At 42.9% G+C, this 25,296-nt stretch overlaps 1 long non-coding RNA gene across 7 annotated transcripts in view; it reads right to left on the bottom strand.

Annotated features, from left to right (window-relative positions):
* Positions 1–3,386: 3,386 nt before the first annotated feature.
* LOC109500657 overlaps positions 3,387–25,296 on the bottom strand; it is a 57,475-nt gene continuing 35,565 nt past the window's right edge. For 2 of the 7 annotated variants that reach the window (XR_006599193.1, XR_006599192.1), the window contains exons 4-5: positions 18,669–18,962; positions 9,020–12,551 (exon numbers count right to left, since the gene is read on the bottom strand). This is a non-coding gene — a long non-coding RNA (uncharacterized LOC109500657). Of the gene's footprint in view, positions 3,725–9,019; positions 12,552–16,033; positions 17,641–18,668; positions 18,963–25,296 lie in introns of those variants that run through there. The other 5 variants (XR_006599194.1, XR_006599195.1, XR_006599196.1 and 2 more) reach the window with 5 other exon arrangements.

Genomic DNA, 25,296 nt, shown 5'->3' with positions numbered 1-25,296 from the left:
AAAATGGGTGAAAGACCTAAGTGTCAGACCTGAAACCATAAAAATCCTAGAAGAGAGCACAGGCAGTAATGTCTCTGACATCAACTGTATCAACATTTTTCTAGATAAGTATCCTGAGGCAAGGGAAATAAAAGCAAAAATAAACTATTGGGACTGCATCAAAGTAAAAAGCTTCTGCACAGTGAAGGAAACAATCAAAAAAAACTAACAGGCTACCTACAGAATGGTAGAAGATATTTGCAAGAGACATATCTGATAAAGGGTTAAATTTTGGACTCCCTCCAAATCTCTAAAATGCATAAAGCAATGTAGAAATGAAAGATATTGTCTATGTGATATTAAGGTTAAAAAGATTACTAAAAGTAAGAGCTGAAAACCCAAACTTAATAGAATTATAATGTGATTATTATCCAACTCAAAAGACTTCCCTACAGGTGGACCTTAAATGCTGAACCCTCCGCTCAAATAAACTTGGCAAAGGAAAGGAGAGTCTTAGGGATAGAAATTAGATTAAGATCAAAGTTAGAAGTATCTGTTATCTTAAGGAGCTTCCAAAAAAATAGATAGATCTCTTAACATAATGCAGGTCTCACCAGTTCAACAAAAAGTAACGATTACATTTACCTCCTTCCCACTCCACCTTCAGGCAAATATCTGCTGAATAAAACAGTAGTTTAGAACATTCCTGTTCCATTAAAGATCACACTTACCAAACAAATTTAATCCAATTGCAGGGCATATAAACATGATTCAATTTAAAATAGATGAAGATTTTGTCGTTTCAAAGAGTGGAATCTTTGTTGTTTCTTCCCAAATCTATGGTGATATTCAAATTTGAGAAAATGTGTATGGTGGGTCAGCTGTCACATGTGGTTTGGAATTAACTTTTCCAGAGGTTTTTAAAATTGGTTGGGTTGTTTTTCTCTGGGCCTGGACTATGCTACAGAGATGAGGCCCGGTGCCCATCTGCATCTCTTTCCCCAAGACCTTGACTTGCATTTGGTTGATTCTCAGCATGTGTATGTCTTAATTGAACTGTGACAGGTGGATATGAATAGTCCATGCGTGAAGGTCCCTGTAGCAGTATACCCCACATTGGGCATCAAATGGAAACAACCTCACTGAGTGTGCCAATACCCCCTCTTTCCATTCTGTTTCCCCTCCCTTTGCTTCAGGGCAAGTGCATTCTGGAGCTCCCTGTGGTGCACACTGGAAGGAATAAGCCCGTGAAACAATTTGCATTTGGCCTTCATCCAGGGTCCAGAGTCAAGATTATAGTGAGAAGCTAGGGCTGCCTGGAGCATGACACGTTTAAAAAAAAAATACCCCAGTGGGTCTTTTATGTTTGGACTTAATAAGTTAAAAATGAAAGATGAAATGAGAATGTATAAAGTCATGTGACTCAAAATGTACAATTTACTCATTAGTCACTTAAGCATCAGGTAGAGCAGTGAATACAGGCCTGATTACAGCGTGATTCTGGTGTCTCTTTGGCCCACTCCTGTTGGGGTATTGCTGGAAATGTATCAAGGAGCAACGAGGAGGATGTTTTTCCTCATTCTGTCTCCAACTTCTTTCTTGGTTGCTGATCTGTACCCCGCCTTGGGTTGCATGTCACTTGCCCCTAGTATCAGAGTTACTTAATTATAGAGAAGTTATGACCTCGGCCTTCACACCCAGGGTCCTCCTCACCTGGATTTCCTTCCATGGCTCTGACTCAGAGGTGTGTGTGTTCAAAGTGCAGGTTCAGGAGCCCAACTTCCCGAAATCTAGTACGTAGTTTAGATTTAATATGTTTGTATAGGCAACCAATGAATTACACTTTGGGAAATACTGCTTTAGCTATGGCTATTTCTAATTGACAACTTTCAGTTTTCTCTACAATGACAAAATGTAAAGTCTCCTCTCCTCCCACATGTCTCCTGAGGAAATTTCTTGCTGTAGCTGCTTTCACCTGGAAAATGCTTTTCCATGTCAATCAGCTTCTATTATAATCAGTGGGAAGAATCGTAGAGGGTATGGGTCTGCATGGCAGCCAGACAAAATTCCACAGGGCTTCAACATAAGAAACTTATTTCACACCATTCTGGAGGCTAGGAAGTCCAAGATGAAGGTGCCAGCTGATTTGGTTCCTGGGAAGAATTCTATTGGCAGCTTGCAGACATCTGCTTTCTTGGTATGTTTTCTCTGGTGTCTCTTATAAGGACACTAATCCTTTTGGGTCAGGTCTCCACCCTTATGACCCCATTTAACTTAACTACATCCCTTAAGCACATGGAGAGTTAGAGCTTCAACGTATGAATGGGGAGGAGGTGGGCAATTCAGTTTGTAACAAACAGGAGACCACTTTGAATCTGGGTGGAAGTAGAACTTTCATGTCTTGGAGTTACCTGACAAAGGTTTCTCCTAAAAACAGATATTGTTGAAGGAACCTGAGAGTTGAAGGATAGCCACCAGTTGTGGCGGGGGAGGGGGGGGGCAGTAAATTGAGATAACCCTCTGGTCCCACCTTGTTTCTATGCACATGAGTTGTGGGCAGCAAAAGCAGCCTGGACCATGTGACTGCACTCTCAGCTCAGACACTTAGGGCCATTAAGGACAAGCCCTGCAAAGAGCTGTAGAGAAGCAAAGAGGAATCTGACCATCACTGCCCCCAAGAAAGCTCAACTGGCACCTATTAGGGGTAAGGGGATATATACCAAGTTGCTCTGCTATGTAACTTCATGGTTTCTCAATGCTATGAAGCAATACTTTCTGGAGGGATCAGGGACAGCTTTAGAAGATGAGGCATTTGAGTAGTTTTTTTTTTTAATTTTTCTAATGTTTATTTTTGAGAGATAGACAGAGCAAGAGTGGGGGAGGGACATAGAGAGAGGGAGACACAGAATCCAAAGCAGGCTCCAGGCTCCAAGCTGACAGCACAGAGCCCCACGCGTGGCTCCAACCCACAAACATGAGATCATGACTTGAGCCGAAGTCGCATGCTTAATGGGCTGAGCCACCCAGGTGCCCTAGAAAATGACACATTTGAATAGTTTTGAAGAATAAGGTTTGGGTTTTGACAGGCAGAGACTGAGGAGTGGCATAGAGGAAAGGAAAAAGGAGGGTGGTTTCTAAAGAAGAGGTAAGTTTGAGAGCAGAGGCCGAGGCTGGCTATTAAATTTGTGGGGTCCAGTGCAAAATGAAAACGCGGGACCTCTTATTGAAAAAAAAACAGGGAAAAAAGAGCCACTGAAGATACCAAAATACAAAACTTCTTCCTTTCTTCCAGTTTCCCAACTTGTCATCGTGGGTTTTTTTTGTTTGCTATTTAGTGTTGTTTTAAGTAAAAAAAAAAAAAAAAAAAAAAAAAAAAAAAAAAAAAAAAAAAAAGAAAGAAAGAAAGAAAGAAATTACAGTTTTAATTTATTAGCATGGATTTTATGGTTCCTTTTTATATCGTGCAGTGCCAATTTAAAATGCCAACGTAAGAGTATTTTAATCCTCTGCCAGAAGTATCACAATTTCGGAATTTTTATTTCACGGTCTGCACATGCATGTGCATTTCTTCCCCGAAACAATGGAAACACGGCACAAAACTGACTCAGCTGCTTTGATTTCACTCCTTGGCAAGCGCATATTCTACAGACAACAGTCTGCATTCAGCTCTCCGATGAGTAAGGAGAGACTGGAAGGACCAGGAATTGTGGGCTCCTTTTCCGTCCATGTCCTCCTTCTCCACATGCTAGTACATGGAAAAAACAGGGACAAGAGAAGATATGAGAGGCTTCCTCAATCATCTGTGTTCCTTAGAACACTATTGTCTTCTTTCCATGTTGAAAGCCAACTTCTCATTCAAACAAAAGGCATGGCCATCGGGGCTGCCAGCACACCCTCTTTCTCAGTCATAAAGGTAACACGCTTCTTCTACACTGGCTTTGGGTCTCTGTGAGGTTCCACTCCCCACTCATTGAGAGGCCATCAGAATTTTGTGCTCAAGGGTGCATCACAACGACTCCGTGCAGATGGGTAGGAAATCAACAGTGGAGACACCCACGTTTGATATATCTCCTCGGCTCCTGTGCATGTTCCATTGACCCACTGGATTTCACTTAATAAACACAACTCAGAGGTAAAATATTTAAGAATTTAAACATGGCAACAGTAGGGGCATTAAAGCAAGTTGAAGTTCCTTCTGAGCATGGGGTCCTGTGTGATTGCACAGGTCACACACCCAGGAAGCTGGCCCTGGAAAAGGCATAGAAATAGAAAGGTTTCTGGCTTAGGGCAAATTGATGAAGGATGTTTATCTTGAATGTAAAGCATAAGACACAAAAACTTAGAAAAATAATTTGGACCAGATCCAAGAGAGCCTTGAATGCCATAGCCCCAAGTCTGGGCTTCATTTAAATGCAGTGGTGGGGCTGGAGGTTTTGAATAAAAGACTGGCATTATCTGAAGAGGGCTTTAGGAGGAGGACAGCACCAGTTGATAAAGTACATCAGAGAGGGTAACATAGCTAAGTGGGAAGGAACCGGCTGTGAAGTCATTACAGCAGTGTAAATGAGGTCCAGAATTAGGGCCGTGGTCAGGAGTAAGGAGAGGGGTTCCAGACACAAAGAGTCACACTTTGAAATTCAATTTAGAACAGTCTTTTCTGCACTGCTTGTCTGGTTTTGTTTTCAAACTTAAAAGTTTATTTTAAAAATAAAACTTTCTTTTCCCTTTGGAATTCTGAAGTTTCACATGTCTATGAAAAAATTACTTGGGTTTTAGAAATTTACTTTGGAAGCTTAAGGCTGTCAATCAACTTATAAGCTATGCCCTGAGTACTTGCAACCCTCAATGCCGCTCCCCACCCCCCAACCTCCACTTCGCCCCCAGAGAGCAGTGCTAGCAATGTCCCAGTGTCTCAGTGTCGGGGGATATGTTAGAAAACCATACCCCATGCAAGTAAGGTTTAAATGTTTCCCATCCTAAATAAATTTCTCTTGTCTATTTTGGACCATACGAAAATGATGTACTAAGAGTAACAGAAAAATCTAAGTGAAAACATCCTTTTTGGGAATTAGAGGATTAAGCTCTACCTTCAACTAGTCTTATCAAACCTTTGGAGGTAAGCCTGTGAAAAGGGATTCCTGGAAGTCCACAGGGGCAAAGTTATGTCCTGGCGAGCTGTGTGTAAAGTAGTTAGATGAAATTTAGCGTGGCTCTGATCGAACTCCCAGTTCTAGATTGGGTCAGGCCACATCTGTGTTTGTTTAATGCGTCAAAAGGCACATTTTACAAAGGAGGAGGTAGGCAGGGTTTTCTAGTTCACACCTTGTTAGGAATATTCCTTGACAATGAATGGGTATAAACACAGGTTGTGCGCAGTCATCAAATGCTTTGTTTGCTTTTGTCCTATAGATTCAAAATGTTAGCTGAGGTCCATGTGCCAGATGCTTTTTTTTTTTTTAATTTTTTTTTCAACGTTTATTTATTTTTGGGACAGAGAGAGACAGAGCATGAACAGGGGAGGGACAGAGAGAGAGGGAGACACAGAATCGGAAACAGGCTCCAGGCTCTGAGCCATCAGCCCAGAGCCCGACTCAGGGCTCGAACCCACGGACCGCGAGATCGTGACCTGAGCTGTAATCGGACGCTTAACCGACTGAGCCACCCAGGCGCCCCCGCCAGATACTTTTCAAAATAAAAAGGATTTATTGTTTTCGCAGAAGCACAATTTTGCCGTGGCTCTGAGAAGATGTTTCTAAATACTCCATCCACAACTTCAAGCAAGGGCAACAGGCCTTGCAGGGCTCTAAAACACTTCTCACAGCAAATCCTTACTTTAAAGATACCATAAATGTCTCAGTCACATTTGGTGTTCTGCGGTCCTTGGTTACATCGTGTCATTTCTTTTCTTTTGTGTTCAAGGATGATCCAAGTGGTTCTGAATCATCTGAAGCTTAGATAAGGCATGTTGATGCCTAGGAATGGGGACGATCTAGAGGGAAATTATGTGGCACCTTAAGCAGTCATCTGGCAGTCCTCAGGGCTGGCAATGTGTGACAGTACATTCATCTTGGTGAAACAGTAATTCTCAACGAGAGCCAATTGTGTCTCCAGGGGACATCTGACAACGCCTAGAGGTATCCTGGATTGGGGAGGGGGTGTTACTGGCTTCTTATGGGTAGAAGCTGGGAATTCTACTAACCATCCCACAAGACATAAGACAGCCAGGTATCTAGTTCAAAATGTTAATAGTGCACCCTTGTTGAGAAACCCTGGTATAAATTAACTACTGATTAAAGGAAGGGTGCCATTATTCCTGGGGATACCCTGACCCCTGCATCAAAACCTGAAGGATTCCCTGTCTGAAGTGATGGTCCAGCTGGTAAGGTGGAAGCTGGCATCCACAGGAGTGATGAGTCTTCCAGGAATTCCCCTTCCCTCACAGGGGAGGAATGCATCTTTAACTGGCAACATCCATCTCTAAAGCAGACATCTGTTATTCTCACTGTCCAATGCCCATTCCCTTCTCCACCTGGGGAGAGCACCATGCTTTTCCTCTGAGGAACTACCCTTCCCAGAGCCACAGGGTGACTGACCATGGAGCAGAGGCTAGGATGGCAAACACTGAGCCAATTCATTCCCGAAGAAACTGTCTGTATGAAGCAGCACCTAGATTCCCAGAGCAGCTTTTTTTTTTTTTTTTTTTTTTCCTCTCCAAAGTCTGGTAGCTCAATCTTATTTTTTCCTCTCTTTCCACTACACTCTTTTGATGATGCCTGTGTGTGTGTGTTTCAGCTCGCAAGAACAGGCTGTAAACAAAGAACCAAAATGCCTCCAGGCCATTGTTCTGAGAGACTGGGTGGTGTCACGGATTTAGATGATACCAGATCTGCAAGCTGCTCCATTTCAGGTGCCTGGGTTCTGGAGATTTATACAGACCAACTGCACAGCTCCAGCCCGAGGGTCCACCCCTGCTGCTGAGCACTTTCGTACACCGGGGAAGAGTGGTCAGCACTCCATGCAAGCTTCAGCTGGTCCTGGAGCCCCAGCCCCGCGAGCACGGATATCCTCAGCTCAGAAAAACAAAGCCGGAAAAGTGTGAAAGGAACCGGGAAATACAGTCCGAAATACCTCTGATTTCCTTCTACTTGTTTGCTGGGCAGCTCTTTTAACTGAACACATGGTGACACCACCGATGGTGGGGACACTGTCATAAGTTGTGTGTTTGATACTTAGGGATAATTCATAAAGAGTCCCTCAAAACTGAATGAAAATATCATAAAATATTTTTTAATAATTTTGTACTCCATTCTATTTTTTTTAATTTTAACTACAAAAAGAATACTTCTTAGTGTACAAAGTGCAGACGTAGACCCCCTCACTCCTTCCTCTCCTGTCTTATTCATTCCCTAAAAGAATAACCACAGTGAAGAGGTTCGTGTATGATCTGTAGGTCATTCCAGATATCTTTTCCTGCCTACCCGAGCACACATAGTTTGTTGTTTCCCTTGGAAATCATAAAATCAGGATCACACTCTCCATATTCTTCAGCACTTTCTTTTTTTCCCCCACAACATACCTCCTTCTGTGTCAATACATAGACATCTTATTTCATTACTTTTTAAATTTGTATTTTATACACTACATCAGCACATTACTGGTTAATTTCTGAATCACTCACACAAGCTGATTAAACAATAATGGTGATTCTAGGACCACCTCTGGCTAATCTGGGTTTCTCTGCTAAGTGAGGATCTCCTGGCCTGCTGCCCATGATGTATTATTGTCCTTGTTACAAAGAGCAGAAATGTGCCTCGAGTTATTTCCTCCAACCATCAAGCCTTCAGGGCCAGGGGAAGGACCTGAAAGAACTGTTCAGCAGAGAAAGGTAGAAGGTCCTGGAAGCACATTCCTCTACCAAACGAGACCCAACGAAATAGAGCAGCCAATTTCTCCCACACATCCCCTCCCCCAACCTGCAATCAGCAATAATTTTGGAGAAATAAAGCAAATGGATCGCTGCATTCCTACACGTCTATTGCACTTGACTATTCTTTGCAAGAGCTACTCAGGAACAAATGTTTGGAAAGGAAGTTGGCCGGCCACAGTGTCTTTTTTTTTTCCTTTTTTTTCCCCCTTTTAACTTATTCTGCTGCAGCTGCAAAATAGAAAAAGAAGAAGAGAAGAAGAAAAATCCAACCTTCCTCAACCAAAGAGCTTTCTGGGAAAATTCTTCCAACTCCATTTTTTTTTTTTAAACACTTGCATAGTATACATTTGTGCTCACACAGGCTGAATCTTGATAATCTGCTGAGACCTTTTAATTTTTTTTTTTTTTTTAGGTTAAGGATTTAGAGATGTATTTTCTCACAAATCCTCTGAGTCAGGATTAACCGTTGAATTCCTTGGCTCCTATGTAGTTTTAAATGAGCTCTAAAGACAGCTTGTTTTCTTAGGGGTTATTCCCACGTGGGCTAACAGGCAACATTAATATTGATTATGACTAAGTTCTTTCCACAGTCTGCCTCAGTGTTTGTGTTTAGCATATGAAACCTTGGCCTTCCCTTCATTGTCTGTATCATTGCTGGCCTGTGTTCTAACAAAGAGTAGCAAGCATCATATTACAGAGTAATTGATTCTGGTATCTTAGCATGGCACAGGAAAACCCTTGGGTCCTTCCAAATCTGCCCTCCAGCCTCATCTACCTCACTGGGAGAACACCAGACCCACACGAAATCCCTTCCATTGTCACAGCATTGGGCCTCCTCATTCTACAATGCCCTGACCTTCTCCCCTGCCACCTGCCAAAGTTCTCCCCATCCTCCCAGGCCCAGATCAAGGGCACCTTCTTTCTGACATTATTCTTACCCACGTCTCCCTCTTGCCCTCTGTAGGCAGAATTAAGCCTCCGCATTAGGTGGCATTTTGTTTATGCTCTTACATGTTGTGTCATCTTAGTTTTCAATAATCCTACCATCATTATAATAAAAACAGCCACTTTCAAGTATTCATTAGCTGTCAGAAACTGAGCAGAGGACTCATATCAGGTCTTTCAAATCTCCTTTGATTTTGCTCCATTTTACAGAGGAGGAAGTTAAGATTCTGAGGCATTCAGTTGTCCAGATGCACCCACTAAGTTACAGAGCCAAGCCCCAGCCAGTCTGATTCCAAAGCCTATGGTCTGCAGCCCCTGGGCTGCGTAGCACTTTGACATCTGTCCCCTTCTCTTTGTTGAGGTGCGAATTTCCAGGGAAAGCACTCACCTGCATCTGCCTTCATTGTTCCAGGTAGAGCAAGCTCTCAACACTGCAGCACTTTCTTTCAAGTAGGGTTTCATCCAGATGTTGGAGGCTGATGAGCAGACAGGGCCAGGATGCTTGCTGATGGGGCAGGCTGAGCCTCCTGACGGTAGCTGCAGTCCTGGGACAGAATACTGCCAGTCTTGCAGAGATGTGCAGCATGACTGGTGGGGGGGGGGGGCGTGCAGCAGAGTGAAGGAGGGCCCACCGCATTCGGTAGAGGCCAGGGAGGGAGAGAGACTGAGTCTGAGGACACACAACAGTGGGGAGTGTGAGGTGTGTAAAGGCCACTCCAACCTTTGAACATCTACCATGAACCAGGTTCTTGAGTTTTGCTTTACACCCTTTCCCATTCAATCTCCTGTTCCCATTTTCAGATGGAAAACAGAAACTCAGAGGGGGGGGCGGGGCTAAGAAACTTGTCCCCCAAGTCACATGGCCAGTAAATACCCAAGATTCCTATCCAGGCATGAGCCAAAAGGTCACTGGGAGAAAGTATGCCTATTTTCATCTCAGGTCTCACACCACTGTGCTGTCACTTCCCGGGACCATGGTTCTAGGCATAATGTGCCTTGTGGAAAAGGAACATATCAGCTTTGTACAGAAACATTTACTGCACTGATTAGTAATGGGCAAGGAGGGAATGCATTTCTGTGGCATGGGGAGACGCCGCTGAATTTTGACCCGGCACACTTAGTCAGCATGTGAGCAAAATGGACTACAAAGTGTAGCCAGCTGCCTCTCCCAGACCCTGGGAGTCTGGTGGGATGCTGCAGCAATCCTTGCAAATGGTGACCAGAGTGGGGAGTAAAGGAGAACCAGCATCCTTTGAGGTACATCCAATCCACAGAGGCCCTTTGACGGGGCATGGGGAAAAGCCTGGGGGCCAGAAGAAAGGTGATGTCACTCCTCAGCCTCATCTCCCCTGCTCTGAAGGTCTCACCCACGCTTCACCTCTGCAGGGCTCACAGACCGTGTGTCTAAACATTTAAAAGTTATAAATCAAACCAACAACCTGTTAAATAAAATGCGTTCTATCCTTCTACTTCGACAAATGTAATGACAGGGAAGGGCCAGGCTGAAATTTACAGTTCCCAGGCTCTTGGAGCTTTCGGCTGAAACAAGGAGGTACCAGGGCACGTGGCCCTTGGACACAGGCCCATTCACTTTCACTTTCTATCCTGTACCACAGAAGGCCTCAAATGTACACGTGGGCATATTCCAGCCCACACATTCTAATTCTGTCCATACCATGAGGATAGATCTGCCCTGTGGCCATTCGGAGCCTAGGATTTCATCATCTGAGCAGGGAATTCTGGGATGCCAGGTACCTGGAATGAGGCCTAGGTGGGAGTTATGGGCTCCTCACCCTATGTGCAGGGGTGAGGCTGGAGGGGAGCCAGAGCCAGCCCACCTAAAGTAACGGGCTCAGGCAGGGTCTCTCTTACCAGTGTCTACTTTAAAGCAATGAATACTGAGACAAAGAAGTTGCATTTGTGAATAAAAGCCGAGGGCAGAGACCTGGCCCACCTTGATTATGACTGTAGCCCTTGCACCCAGCACAGCACCTAGCAGAGAGTAGGTGCTCCGTAAAGGTGATTGAACTGCAAACACAGAAGCTCAGATTTATTTTAAGTCACTTGTTGTTAGGATCCCAAAGTCACTATACCCTTTGAACACTTCTGGAGTCAAGTGGGATTTGAGTAGCTGCTGATGCTCACTTCCTGGGTCAGGGGGTCGATACTTTCTCTCCACCCTTGGGCAACTCAAAATACCAAAGATAAGTAATTTTATATTAAAATGTCTGCATTTTATCCAAAACCTGTGTTGGAAACATTGAAAACAAGTAGCCTTCTTTAGGAAAGTTAGTTTTAATCACCTTTAAGCAGAAAACTTTAGATTCAAACACTAAAGTTTCCTCTGTTTAATCCTCCCCAGCTGGAAGGGAGGTAAAGAGTCATACCTCGAATTCACCAGGCCAAATGGCTCTCATCACTTCCTTGTTTCCTTTTAAGGCCAGGTCCTCCATTTCACTTGGGGTGGTTATCCTGTGCCCTGATTTCTGGGACTGTAACTGCCTGGTTGTGCACGGGCACAAGCCAAGTGGAGCCCACGCTGGTTCTACTCCAGTCACCACAGCATCCTTCCTCAAGGCATGCATGGAGGCTAAGCTGGTTTTACTGAAGTCCCATGACCCATCCTTCATGCCTACAATTGCATTCCCTTACATCATTAATTACAAGTTCAACTGGGTTTCAACAAGGTACATGGCCGAAACTACGCATCAGCTTCATTTGGGGGGATGCCATACCAATGAATTTAGTTGTCCACATTTTCTATTCTGTTTTCAGGTGAAACATCTTGGTCTCTTCCATTTCCTGGCCTTTCTTTGCCAAGGCTCATATAAAGAAATTGAAGTTTTGGTGAATGACAGCATGGTAATGCCATCCACAAACTTTGAGAGATAGGGAAGGATGGGTCAAATATTGGTTAAGTGTTAAGTGATGGACACCAGGGAATCCCTTATCTTCTTTTCTTTTTTTTCTTTTCTTTTGAGAGAGAGAGAGAGAGAGGGCACAAGTGAGCGAGGGGCAGAGAGAGAGAAAGAGAGAGAGAAGCGGGGCTCACCTGAAGTGGGACTCAAGTTCATCTGATGTGGGTCTCGAACTCACCAACCATGAGATCATGATCTGAGCCCAAGTCAGATGCTTAATGACTGAGCCACCCAGGCGCCCGGGGAATCCCTTATCTTGATGTCAGTCCTATATGTTCAAGAAACTTGAGCCTTGGAGCACTCAATTCTTTTACCACTCCTTCTCTGAAGGATATTGCTGTCAGGGAGGAAGACTTTGAAATGTTAAATAAGATATTTGTGGTTTTAACAGGTTTTTCTCCTCTGCTGCTTGGTCTTTCCATAGCCGTCCTCACTGCCCCCTCCTTCCTCCTACCTAACAGGTTCTGCCAAACCTGTGTCCCCCAATTGACTGCTGCCCTCTGACCAAACAGAAGTGGCAATGCCACCAAGAGATTATGGATCTCCTAACCCCCAGTGAGTCCCCAGGCTTTTACAGTCCTCTGTCCAAGAACCTCAGAACAACTTCCACAGGTCAGACAATTGTTGATGTCAGTGGCAATTATTAACTCTTTGTTCTGAGGTAATGAATTAAGAACCAAGATAAGGAACATTCTTCATGTTTCTCCTACCTGGCTGAGCTCAAGTTCTTGCCTTCAGGGCTACCCTCCAAGGTTGACGTAGCCATAGTATTTCTTCTTTGTCTAGACAGAGATATTTTATTGATATATATCAATCAATCCCAGGTTTTTGGTTTTTTTTTCAAAACATCATAATCATTTTGACCTAGACATCTGCTATAGCTTCTCACTTTGCTGCAGGCATGGCATTCAAATACTATGTAGGCATTTGGAGGATTTTACCTTGAAACATGCTCTAGATGTCCATAATATTCTTCAAGGAACAAATATTGTCTATTATGCAAGCTTTCTTGTGATTTATTAACAGAGGAACTGAATGCTTGGTTATAGCTGACTCTGACAGCTCAGCGAGGTGCCTGTCACACAGGTCTTCAGTAAGTGTTTGCAGAAGGAGTCAACTATGAAGTTCAACATGTCAAGGGAATAGCTGGCAGAGGTGAGAATCTGTTTTCTCACTACACTCTGGAATCGTAATAAGCAAGGAGATGTAAAGGCAAAATTCTTTGAATGGCATGGGTGCTTTGAATGGGATAGAAAGAAAAGAGAAAAAACAGAGGTACAAGTAGTTGAGGTGAACTTATATAGACACCGGACTCAGACTTCAAATTCAAGGTGATAGGCTGACTCCAAAGCCCCTTCTCTTCCAAAATCCTTTGGAAGTCACAGGAAAAAAGTAGAGTATAAATAGTGCTGGAAGACAGAAATGAGTGCTACCAGAAACTGAATTTCTATGCAGTAGTGAAGATGGAAAAATGCCAATGGCAGCAGGGGGAAGTCCCAGGGTCCCAAAACAGTTCTAGGAGAATGTCCTATAGAGGTAAGAATTTCTCAAGCCTGGCAGAACACTGAACACAGAGTGAGCAGTTACCCAGACCATCACAGAGCTGGTATGATCAGGGACAGAGGGGGCTGCCGGCGACAAGCTCTTCATGCTGTGCCTTCACTCTGATGCCCCCCTACACCCCTCTTTACATGGCGCTAGGCTGGACTAACTGGAGAAAACAGTTTCTCTAAACAAGAACATTTGTGTGTGTGCTCAGTGTGGAGAAAAGCTGTCGTTCCTGGTGTGGACACGGAAGCCAAGAATAAAGCTGAACAGAAAAGCTGAGCCCAGAGTGCCTCAAGAAGTGTGTATCTGTGTAGAGTGTGTGTGTGTGTGTGTGTGTGTGTCTATGGGGTGCACAGAATGGGCATCCCCTAGAGGAAAAGAAACTTCGGGGATGTTTGTAAGGGATTTTTGGAAAATGCTGTTGTTCAGTCTGAAATGTAACTCCCCTCTCTGTTTCCCCACAAAACTTCAGGAAACACTCCGTGTTTTTGAACTGGTATTTAGGTGTTTTCAGAGGAGGAGGGTGATGATATTAGCGTCAAGTAGCAATAAGACAAGAGCAGGACAGATCAAGGAGAACAGAACTTAAAAAGAAGAGAATTGTGACAATCGTATTCAGGATATATGAGAATGTATGGTAGCCAGAAAACAGAGAGGAACCATAAAATTACTCAGAAATTCAAAAACGTTACCTAAAATAAATTAAGTAAAAAGCCTAACGTGGACATAGTTGAACAAAAATTAATACTTTAAAAGATAAAGTCAAGAATGTCTTCTGGAACACAGAACAAGAACCCCGATGACGACATGACATCAGAACCCCAAGTATTAGAGAGAAAACCCTGAACACTTCAGAGAGAATATAAAATATTTAAAAATTTTTGTAATGTTTTATTTAATTTTGAGACACTGGGAGAGAGTGAGTGAGTGAGGGAGGGGAAGAGAGAGAGAGAGGGAGACACAGAATCTGAAGCAGGCTGCAGGCTCTGAGCAGTAAGCACAGAGCCCAACGCGGGGCTTGAACTAGTGAACTGTGAGATCATGACCTGTGCCGAAGTCGGACGCTTAACCAACTGAGCCACCCAGGTGCCCCAAGAATATAAAATATTTACAGAAAAATACAGAAGAAAGGGATAAAGAAAAAAAAGGAAAAGAAAAAAGAAAAGAAGGAAAGAAAGAAAAAAAAGCAAAACTAAGAAAAAAAATTGCAACGGCTCAAAATCAGGAGTGCAAACAACACACAATATGTGGCCATATTGACTACAATGCAGTAAAACTAGAAATTAACAAAAGAATAAAGGGAAAAAAAGAAATTTATTTGAATGCTAAAACTATAGATAACTATTAGGTTCAATAAGATATGAAATGGATATGAAAGCTGGGTGTTTGAATATGCCAGAAAATACACGCTCCGGAAAGTGTTGAAAAGCAGCAAGGGCAACAAAGACACGCTCATAAAGCATGTCTTTATCATGCATTTAGTGTGGATCTGAAGGGTTGTTTTAAAAGATGTGATAATTGCATATAATTTTTATTCAAATATTTGAAGTCTGGATAAAATAAATGATTTTCTATGAGAAAAAAATTACCAAAACTAGTTTGATAAGACACTGAAACAGAGTTAAATCCATTCTACCCAGTGTTCACAGGCTTATCCTTAAAAACAATTTCTGCAAAGCCTTTAAAGAATATTTCATTGCCAGGTCATGTACCTATTCCATGGCATCAGAAACAAACACACATACACTGCTTGCAACTCATGTTGTACCACCATCATAAAATCAGAATAAATACCAAACAAAATAGATTATATAAACCAAATCACATATGAACCATTCTAAAAAATTCTAAGTGAATTTTTCACAAATTCAACCAAATAAAGTATTAGGAGAATAATACATATTAACCAACAAGGTTTTACCCCAGAAATATAACAATGATCCAACACTGTTTAAACTATTACATTAATAGTTTAAAGTAGCAACAACTGATGCTTTCAGTAGGTGCTGACAAGGCATTTGGTAAAATTCAACAATCATTGCCAATTAAAAAAGAAATTGGGCGGGGCACCTGGGTGGCTCAGTCAGTTGGGCATCTGACTTCAGCTCAGGTCATGATCTCACGGTTTGTGAGTTCGAGCCCAGCCGTGGGGCTCTGTGCTGACAGTTCACAGCCTGGAGCCTGCTTCCGATTCTGTGTCTTCCTCTCTCTCTGCCCCTTCCCCACTTGCACTCTGACTCCCTCTCTCTCAAAAGTAAAATAACATTAAAAAATTAAAAAAAAAAGAAGTCAGGCAAGGAAACTTGGACATAGTCCAACATTTTTGTTGCATAAGAGGAGAGAGCTATAATCTTTTCTATAACTAGCTATTTGGAAATCATAAAAAGGTTAGATTTCCCCCCTATTTTAGAGTTTGTAAGAAGTAATTGCTTATGAAATGTGATTTCTAAGGAAAAAATAAACACAAGTTTTCAGGAGACCGATCTCATGTAATATTCTGGCCCAGTTAAGAAGATGTTCACAGCCATCTTGGCTTCAAAAGTGTTAGGTCATCAATTTTTTAAAAAATATTTATTTATTTTGAAAGAGAGAGAGCATGAGTGGGGAAGGGGCAGAGAGAGAGACAGAGAGAGAGAGAGACAGAGAGAAAGAGAGAGAGAGAGAGAGAGAGAGAGAGAGAGAGAGAGAGAGAGAGAAAGAGAGAGAAGGGGGGAGAGAGAATCCCATGCATGCTCTGTGCTGTCAATGCAGAGAATGAGGCAGGGCTTGATCTCACGAACTGAGACCACAACCTGAGCTGAAATCAAGAGTCAGACACTTAACTGACTGAGCCACCTCCGTACCCCGAAAAGTCATAGATTTTTAAAGGTTTTCATCAAATGGGAATTTCTAGTTATACTTCAAAAGTACTCATTTCTAGTGCCCCAGTCAAAATAATATTAGATGAAGCATTCAGTGGTTCAAGATTTGCAAATGATTTAAGAGTACATTTCAAGGCCATCTCACTTATAAGAATTATTTCAGAGCCCAGACAGTCATTTCATTTTTAATTTAGAGATACGTGTTTCTGTGTAATTGGTAATTCTGCTTCTGCTTTTTACTTCTGGGAGTACTTAGGGGCCACATGACATCCCTCAATGAATATGACAAGATTTGGAGAGACAGCTTAACACTGATGCAGTATCTCTTTGGTGTAAGACAATCATTATATTCTATTTGATAAACCCAGGGATGATATCTCAACTGCTTAACAATCATTGTGGCAAAGGCAGAGACCAGCCAGAACAGATACCTGCCCCATCAGAATGGGTACCCAGTAATCTGTATCACTGCAAACGAGCTAAAGGGCAAACCTGCTGAACATAAAGCCTAGATTGGTCCCCATGAGCCATGGTTCCATGTTGTCTGCGGAGCAACTGAACACTCGGTTTGAGCTACAGTCTCTTAGAGGATTTATTTGTTCTCACAACTTCCGTAAAAAACTTTATACTTAAAACTCCATTGTTAATTGTCCTCTCTGGTTTATTGTTTTTAGCAGTTGTGCTGTTTCCATCGTATTTAACACACATCCTCACTTTTTCTTCAGACTTCACTGTTCATATCAACATGGAGAATCATTATTCTTAGTCATTTGAGCTTGAAATTTATAAGTAAATCTATTGGTGACAGATTGGAGATGGCCAATATCAGGGCAACTGACTTGAGTGGTCCCGGGACCACTGTATCTGGAGAGCCAGATAGATGGATGATCTGTAGCAATTCAGTCTAACAATGGGCAGCAGGGACAGGCAGAACATGGTGTCAAGCAGCAAGGAACCAAGGGTCAATGAGCAAGACCCAGGGAGGAAGAAGCGACAGAACATCTGGTCCCAGAAGTGCTGGGTAGGGTCTCGAGGCAGGGAATCAGGCCCCTGAGGGCAATGTAGAGCTTAGGTGCAGAGGTCCAAGGGAACAGCGTGCCTATTTGCATCTGGAAAAAAAAAATTACTTTCAAGGAGAAACATCAATGTTATGGTCTAGTGTACCTTTGGAGCCTAGGCCAAAGAGTGGGTCTTATACAAGGCACCAGATGGCTAGATTTTGTTCCTCTCATTTTCTGATTGGCTAAGACCAAGCCCCAAGGCTCAGGGAAGCCATCTTGAATCTTTGTATATACATCATCCATGGGAGGCGGTGGGTTGGAGGGTGATCCAGGCACTTGGCGAGAAAGCCGGTCGTTGGAAACAGGACTAAGGGAGTTAGACTTTGTTCAGTATAGGCTCCAGTCTGTGGCTCTGGCAAGCAGGAGTCCTTGCTGTGAAGTGCTGCGTGGCTGCCATCAAGCTGTATCATAAGGAATAAACTGTGTGTCTGCTCATTCCTTAGAAGCCCCAATATCAGAAAGCCAAGTCAGTGAGAAAGGGTGTGTGGATGGCTGGGGGCTAAGCACTAAGAAGTTAAGGACCAGACTTAAACTGCAATATGCTAGCTGCTTTAATAAAAGTGGCGGAAAAGACACAGGATTTGGGGTTCCCTGAGGGCAGGTCCCTCGGCATGCCTCCGTCTCTGCTGCATTCCCACCACGGAACACACTAAGTGTCACATAGCGGTGCTCAATCAATATAAATACACGAATACAGATCTGCATTTAGTCTTGGCTCTGCCACTTACCAGATTACCATTAAAGCTGGAATGTTACATACACAACGTGCATAACAGGTGCTTAGTAAGTGGTTGTTGCGATGGTTGATGATCACGCCCTGACTGCTTTCCAACTAGAAGCTTCTTGAGGGGGACTTACTCTATGTGTCTTTGCAGACTACGGATTCAGCACACCAGTTTTTACTTCATAAATGCTCAGCAAATATTTTTTGCTGAATAGCTAAGTATATAGTGCTTACACAAAGGGCAGCCCAATGTTGTATTAACAGCAGGGACTCCAGAGCCTGATGCTTATGGCTCAATCCAGGCTCCACCACTTGTGAGGTATGTGACCTTGGGCAATTGACTTAACCTTTTTGCTTTAATTTCCTCATCTGAAAAATAGAGGTAATAGAATACCTTTCTCACATAGTTATAGCCAGGGTTAAATGAGATAATATATGTAAAGCACCTAAAACAGTGCCAGGCATATGGTAAGTACTACTATTTAAATATTTCCTAATGCTTAATTTTAATCCAGTTTTGAAACTTCTTATTTTGAAACAAGAGTTCACTTATACCCTTTGCTCTGTTTCCACTAGTATCGACAATACAGTGATCAAAACAAGGACATTATGGCTAGTTTCTAGTTAAATACCAGTTAATGTTTAATACAGAACTATTAAATAATTTACAGATCTTATTTGAATTTCACCAGTTTTCCCACCCACCTCCTATTTTCTGGGCAAATCCAGGATCTGGCATTGCAGTTAGTTGACACATCCTCTCAATCTCCTCCAATGTATAGTTCCTTAGGCTTCACGTCACCCTGACGAATATTGGCCAGTTGTTTTTCACAGCGTCCTTCAATTTGGATTAGTCTGACGACTCCTCAAGATTTAGGCTGAGGTTGTGTATACTTGGCAAAAATACCACAGAAGTAATGTTGGGTCTTTCTCAGCGCATCGTATCAGGAGGTACCCAATGTTGATATGTCTCACGACTGGTGATTTTATTTTTGATCACTAGGAAAAGGTGGTATCCAGATTTATCCACTATAAAGCTATACTTTACCGTTCATAATTAGTGTCTTATGGGGCGATACTTGGCGATTGTGCAGATATCCTGTTTCTCATAAACTTTTACCCGCTGATTTTAGCAATCACAGATGATCCTTGACAGTAATAACTATTACTGTGGTGTTTGCCTAATGGTAATTTTTAAAATTTTATTCAATTACTTATTTATATCAGTTGTATTCGTGGTTATTTTATTTTATTATCATTATTGTTTGATATTATTATATTACATTATATTTGATTGATATTATTTGATATTTGATTTGGTCCTAGTTTTGGCCATTAGGAGTTCTTTCAAGTTGACTCTGTGTTCTTTAGACACGCAGTCAGTTTTTTGAAGGGCTTCCATCCTTTATGGTACCATAAGATGTTCTAAGCTCATCTTGCACTTTTCCTGCCCTAGCCTTGGAATCAATCATTTCTCCAAGGAGTCTTGCCTTTTTCTTATTGGAGAATGGTATTTAGAAACCAAGATCTGGATGCTAGGTGTGCTTGTTGTTATTGGGGTGTCATTGCTTCTAGATCTTCTCAGTGGACAGAATTAGGAAATATACACATATATAGTCACATAAAGATATACAAATTTCTTTTAATTTAGTTTTAATTAGTTAAGAAAAATATAAATTTTGTTCTCTTCTGAGATATTTTCCAAAGAGACACAGACCATGATCTTGTAATTCTCCATATTTATTTACTGCTTCAGTAGGTACCATAATATGAGAGTGCTGTCTAATGACTCAACAGAATGAATGCTCTTGACTTGAGAAAAAGAAAATAAAAAGGCTTTGCTCCCTCTAGTGGTCAAACTGAGTAACTGGTTTTTATGGCCTTGGGACATAAAGAGACAAGAGTTCAATATATAAATGAGATAATGGAGGGATGAGCAATTTGTTAAAGATACTGACCAAAAGGGGAACACATGTGGTCAGATAGAGTTAGTATGTGACTCTCCTGTGGCATGAATGAACATAAAGGGAATAATTTACAGCTAATGGTTGGCTGGGTTGTTTGAAATCATAACATAACCAACATTTCACAAAAGCCATTCACCGTAGATCATCTCACTGGATCCTCACAACAATTATGTGAGGCAGGTAAAGCAGATTTTCATTACCCTCACTTTTCAAATAAGGAACCGGTGTCAAAGAGGTTAAATGGCATGCTTAAAATGATATAACTTGCTTGGAACAGAGCTGGAACTTGGTTTAAACTTGTATAGTAAGGAAGAGTTGGTCTGTTTTTTTCATGGCTAGCCCTCTTCTATTTCTGCTAAGGATTGTAAAATATGTTAAACACTTTGCTGCAAGTGAAAAAAAATACAAAACATGAACCCAAAAATCCAGTTCCATAATTTAGAAAGGGAAGAAAGGAAGGAAGGAAGGTAGGAAGGAAGGAAAGAAAAAACATCTTCCACATTTCGACTCTTGCAAACATTTTTAGCAGTTCGTAAAAGTGAGAAAAAGACAATCCTGACTATCAGTGAAGTTCTTTATCAAGTTAACACCTAGTTAAAACAGGTAATGGAAGCTTTATAAATACAAAATCCAGACTCTCAATAAACTTCCTACCACCAGATGTGGACTGAGATATGCACCAGTCTGGGAAGCTGGCCACCATAAACCCTCTGAGAGCCATTGAGGAGTCATATAACCATCTCACTCCACGTGATCACTGGTCTTTGTAGTGTTACCCTTGCTTTGGCTGAAGAGAGATATCATCATAAATCCACCCCTAACTAAAAGGATGCCTTTCCTCGTTTTCATCTATACAGATTTGAAAATAGGGAAGAGATTGATCAATACACTCATCTTTCTGTAATCATCTGAGAGGCCAAAATGGCCTTGAGGATGATATATTGCACACACAAGGTGAATCCCTAAAAGCTTCTGGTCTCTGAAGGTTATTACGGAAACAAAGATGAGAAGTAATACAGCCATGCCATCTATTTAAAGTGAGGGACTTCATCTTGTCTCTCCTGGTACTTCCTCTCCCTTCTCTATTCCTAAAGGGCTGACTGGACAATATGAAAGGAAGGGAAAGGTACCAATTTCAAACCTTCAGGAAGTCCATTTGGACAGTTGATTCTAGAAAGGTAAAATCTACCAAATAATCCACAAATAAAAGTTGGTGTTAGGTTAGCTTCCAAAATGATGCCAGACTCAAGACTTGGGATGTGTCGTTTTTATCCAAGTAAAAATGCAGGAATGACACAAAAACACTCCCCTCCCTGTCCACCGGGACTAACAGAATTCCAAGCAAAGCTGCATTATTATTGGACCTAAGAGAGCTGGCTGTTTGCATGAAGTTCAATACAACTGTTTATATCACTGATGTACTGTGAAATGTAATTGCTAAATCTGGTTTGGAAAATCAAAATGGGCAAAATGTGCCGTGAAATAGAATTTCCAAGTCTAGTTGGGAAAATAAACAAGAAAAAAAAAACCTGTGAAAACACAGGCATCAGATACTCTTTGAGGTCAAGCCTATAAAGGGAACTCACAGGTTCTATAGAATTCTCACTGTCTTTTTCCCCTTGTCCTTAGCTAGCCAGTGAAGAGACAAAGAGCAGGCTCATGTCAACATCTGGCTAGTGTCTAGGCGTGAGCCATAACGCTCTCCTCCCACACACAGGTGCTGCCATATGACGTCTGGCCGCCACATGGCACAGCCTGAGGAAGGGCATGCTGGGAAGAAAGTGGGTATGCCCTGTTTTCTGGTCCATCACGCCCATGGGCACCACCCCCGGAGTAACACATGAAATGGAGGAATCCTCATCTCCAGCTAGTTCTACGGAGCAGGGAACAAAAAACACAGAGACCATGACAGTCATCCCTGCCTGCCTGTCCCAAGGAGGGTGTCTTCAGTACATGGTCATCTGGAGCTTGCCGACCAGTCCCGGAGAAGTTGTCTTCTGGGACCAGACCATCTAAAATCCAACATAAATGGGATGAGGCAAGCCCCCTACAGGGGTGTAAACATGTTGAAGTGCCACACGGCAGTTCAGACCTTTAACGTGTGGACCGTGCTCACTCCTGCAGCCTTCTTGCCGGCATATGCAGTTATTACTGTGCTGAGACTCCGCTCAGGTGTCTCCCTCCAGGAAGTGTCTGAATTCCCCCATTATCGGGAGGGCGTCCTCCTTCTTCTCTGTTCCCACAACTCAGGCAACTGCTGAGCTGTGGCGGCATAGCAAGCTCATCATAGTGACTCCATCCCCCTCATGGGCCAAACCCCTGAAGTCCAGGTCATTCATCCTTGCAGCACCACCCCCCAAGGGGCTTACCAAACCCCAAACAGGGACTTGGTAAGAACAAAATCTGTGCTGATTGCGTGAAAGGATTAATGAGGAAGCAAGAGAATCGTCATGTTTATCAGGACACACCTGGGGCTGAAGTGCAACTGAAGGAATTTCGAGTCCAGCTCCATGGCCCCTCAAGTGCGGCCAGCGGAACATGAGCCCCTTTGGTGCGTGCTGCTCCCCTTCCCCTGGCAAGAGTAGATATTTAAAGGGGCATTCTCTGACTAAATCCAAATAAGCTCGGGAAACGCTGCACACTGCATGTCCTTCCTAAAGAAATATACGTATGGGAGTGTTACATGTTACAAAGGCCCTAGGAAGACCTATGGTTAAGAATCTTTTCAAAAGTTGGTTTCATCTGGTGTTGAGCAAACTAATTCTTTTAGATGCCAGGTCTGGCAATTATGCACTGTTTTATGAGCCAACCCTGATGCGCCGATGAAACTTTCAAAGAGAGGAACTTCCATTACAGCAGTGCCTCTCAAAGTGTGGTCCCCAGACCCACAGCAGCAGCAGCTGGGAATGTGCCAGGAATGCAAAGTTCAGGCCTCACCCTAGACCTACTGATTCAGATACTGGGGGCAAGGGTGTAGCAAACTGTGTTGTAACAAACCCTCCAGGTGGTTCTTGGGGGTCCCCCTTATTCATTCAGAAAGGAGGGGCTTGTCCGAGGGGTGAGTCAGGGGAAGGAATGGCTCAGCCTTCTCTGATTCTGGCGTCAGATCTGCTATTTGCAACATGGGTGCATTACGGTCTTCGACCTTGGCAGGCTGTAAGCTCAGTGGGCCAGAGTCTCCTGTGGGGAAGGCCTGTGGTTTTTCAATGCTGCTGGTGACTAGGTGGGTAAATGATCCAGAGATGGAGTTTGAGCAGGGCTTTTGCCCGCAAATCAAAAGCCTCACCTTCCAAAAAAAGGTAACTCTTAACAGAAGATAGCATTTTGATCATTGTTTGCCTGTCTTTTATGTCTTAATTGGCTCTGAGCTTGGGTGGGGAAGAAGGGAAGATTTTGCAGGCCTACCATGTAGCACAGCCCAGAAGTCAGTGTGGATCGTGCTCCTAGGGTAACAGTCCCGGTTATTCTTTAGTCCCATAACACCCCAATGTTGTTGGCTGTGTAGAGTGCTATGTTGAGAAGGATTCTGTGACCAGGACTGGACTCAGTGGGAGGAGTGCTAAGGTTAGTTAATGAAGTCCACATTCATTAGAACATTAATGAATTGGGAACACTGTGCCTGGGCACTCTTTCCCCTCTTCACCAAGCAACCTTCTAACACAGATCTTGTTCTTCGAAGTGGACTAGCCTATCAGGAAGGAGTGCCCTGAGCCAAGAGCCAGTTACAGGTAACTCCCTAGATGGTTCTCCCATAGAAAAGCAATACATTGGCCTTTGGCTTTATTTCTAAGTCTCTTGTGTGTTTAGTGATGGGTCCAACCAGAGCCCAAGCACCGCCAGCTGAGACTCCAGGTGCTGGCAAGCTGAACTGGGCTCTGGCCACTGAACCTTGCTTGGGTGTCTTTCATCACAACGGGTGACTGGGCAGGATGGACCTTTTCTCAATTCACGCCTTCCGTTTCAAAAGGCAAAGTATTTGGGCAAAGGTGAATGGCGAGGTGGAATTATCTAGGAATTTGATCCTTGTGGTCACTTCACAGATTAAAATGTTCCATCCATCCCTTTTCTCAAGAGCAGGAATTTGGTACCCGTATTATCTAGATCATTACATTACTCCTCTTGGCATTTGAAAAAAAATTTGTTTTGTGTGCCTTTGAGAAAGAGATTTAATGTGTTTACCTTGCTTTGATGCCTGCTTCCTCTCTCAGTTTCTATTTCTACAACCAAGGAAGCCCTTGCATGTAGTTTTGTAATGTGAAGCCCACACAAAAAGCTTTTTTTTTTTTTTTTTGTGAAACTACTTTTCTAAAATTACTTAAGAGCTGCCAATTCTGAAAAGCAGGCTTTATTGAATTAATTTTGAACAACAACCCCAACTAGTTAAGGGAGAAGAAAATTGAGAGGCATGAGCACTGTCAAAGTTTTCACATCTAATCTCCTACATATCCCTGCAGCGAGAGTTAATCAAGAGACTATTCCTGCCTAGAAGAGTAAATGTTTAGGACGAAATGAGCAAAACTCTTGTGACATTGACAAAGCTTTTAGAAAAAGGTCAGAACATGCCAAAGTCTTCTCAGAACTGGCAGTAAAAATGTAGACCTTTCCTGTCATTTTCCACATCTTGCTATGAGGCCTGGGCAGTCATGTATTTTAAAAAGGTGCTCAAAATGACACCTTCCAGATTTCTAGTGACTTCCAGTGTACCATCACATTTACAGAGCAGGGATTGTGGAGCCAAACTGCCTCCATCTGTGTGTGGGTGCCACTGTTTACTAGCCGTGTGATGCCGGGCAAATCATTTCTCCTTTTGGAGCCTCGGTGAGCTCTTATGTAAAATGGGGAGCACAGAGTATCAGTTCACAGCCTTGCAGAGAGAGGAATGAGCTTACTCATGTCAAGGACGTTACATTATAAGCATTTTCCTACATCATTAAAATTCTTCAAGTGAGCATTCCTTGTTGGTCATATAATATTCCATTGAATGGAAGACCTCTATTTTATTTAACCAGACTCTTTGATCTTTCAAGCCTGCTTCTCTGTGTCCAGAAAGAAATTGTTGCAGATTTATGCCAGCTGCCCCAAACACGATGTCAGGCTTTTACACATGCCTGCCCTGGGGGCCTCCGTTCTCAGAAAGACAGAACTGCTGTGTGACTAGAGACAGCAAGACTGCCTGCCCTGCATGCGTGTGGACTGCCTGCTGGAACCCCGCAGCCTCACCTGCCAGGGGAAGGAGGGAGTCTGGCACTTGAGTTGAATGAACGCACCTTTCTCAGGGCAACACAGCTGCCGGGAGAAGGTAGAGACCCCGGGAAAGAGAGGGTGCAGCAAAGGTGAGGAAGGCAAATGGCGGAGGGAGACGGGGA

The sequence above is a fragment of the Felis catus genome, chromosome B3 (genome assembly GCF_018350175.1).
Source record: "Felis catus isolate Fca126 chromosome B3, F.catus_Fca126_mat1.0, whole genome shotgun sequence".
NCBI lineage: Eukaryota > Metazoa > Chordata > Mammalia > Carnivora > Felidae > Felis > Felis catus.
This window is presented reverse-complemented; position numbering and strand designations above follow the sequence as displayed.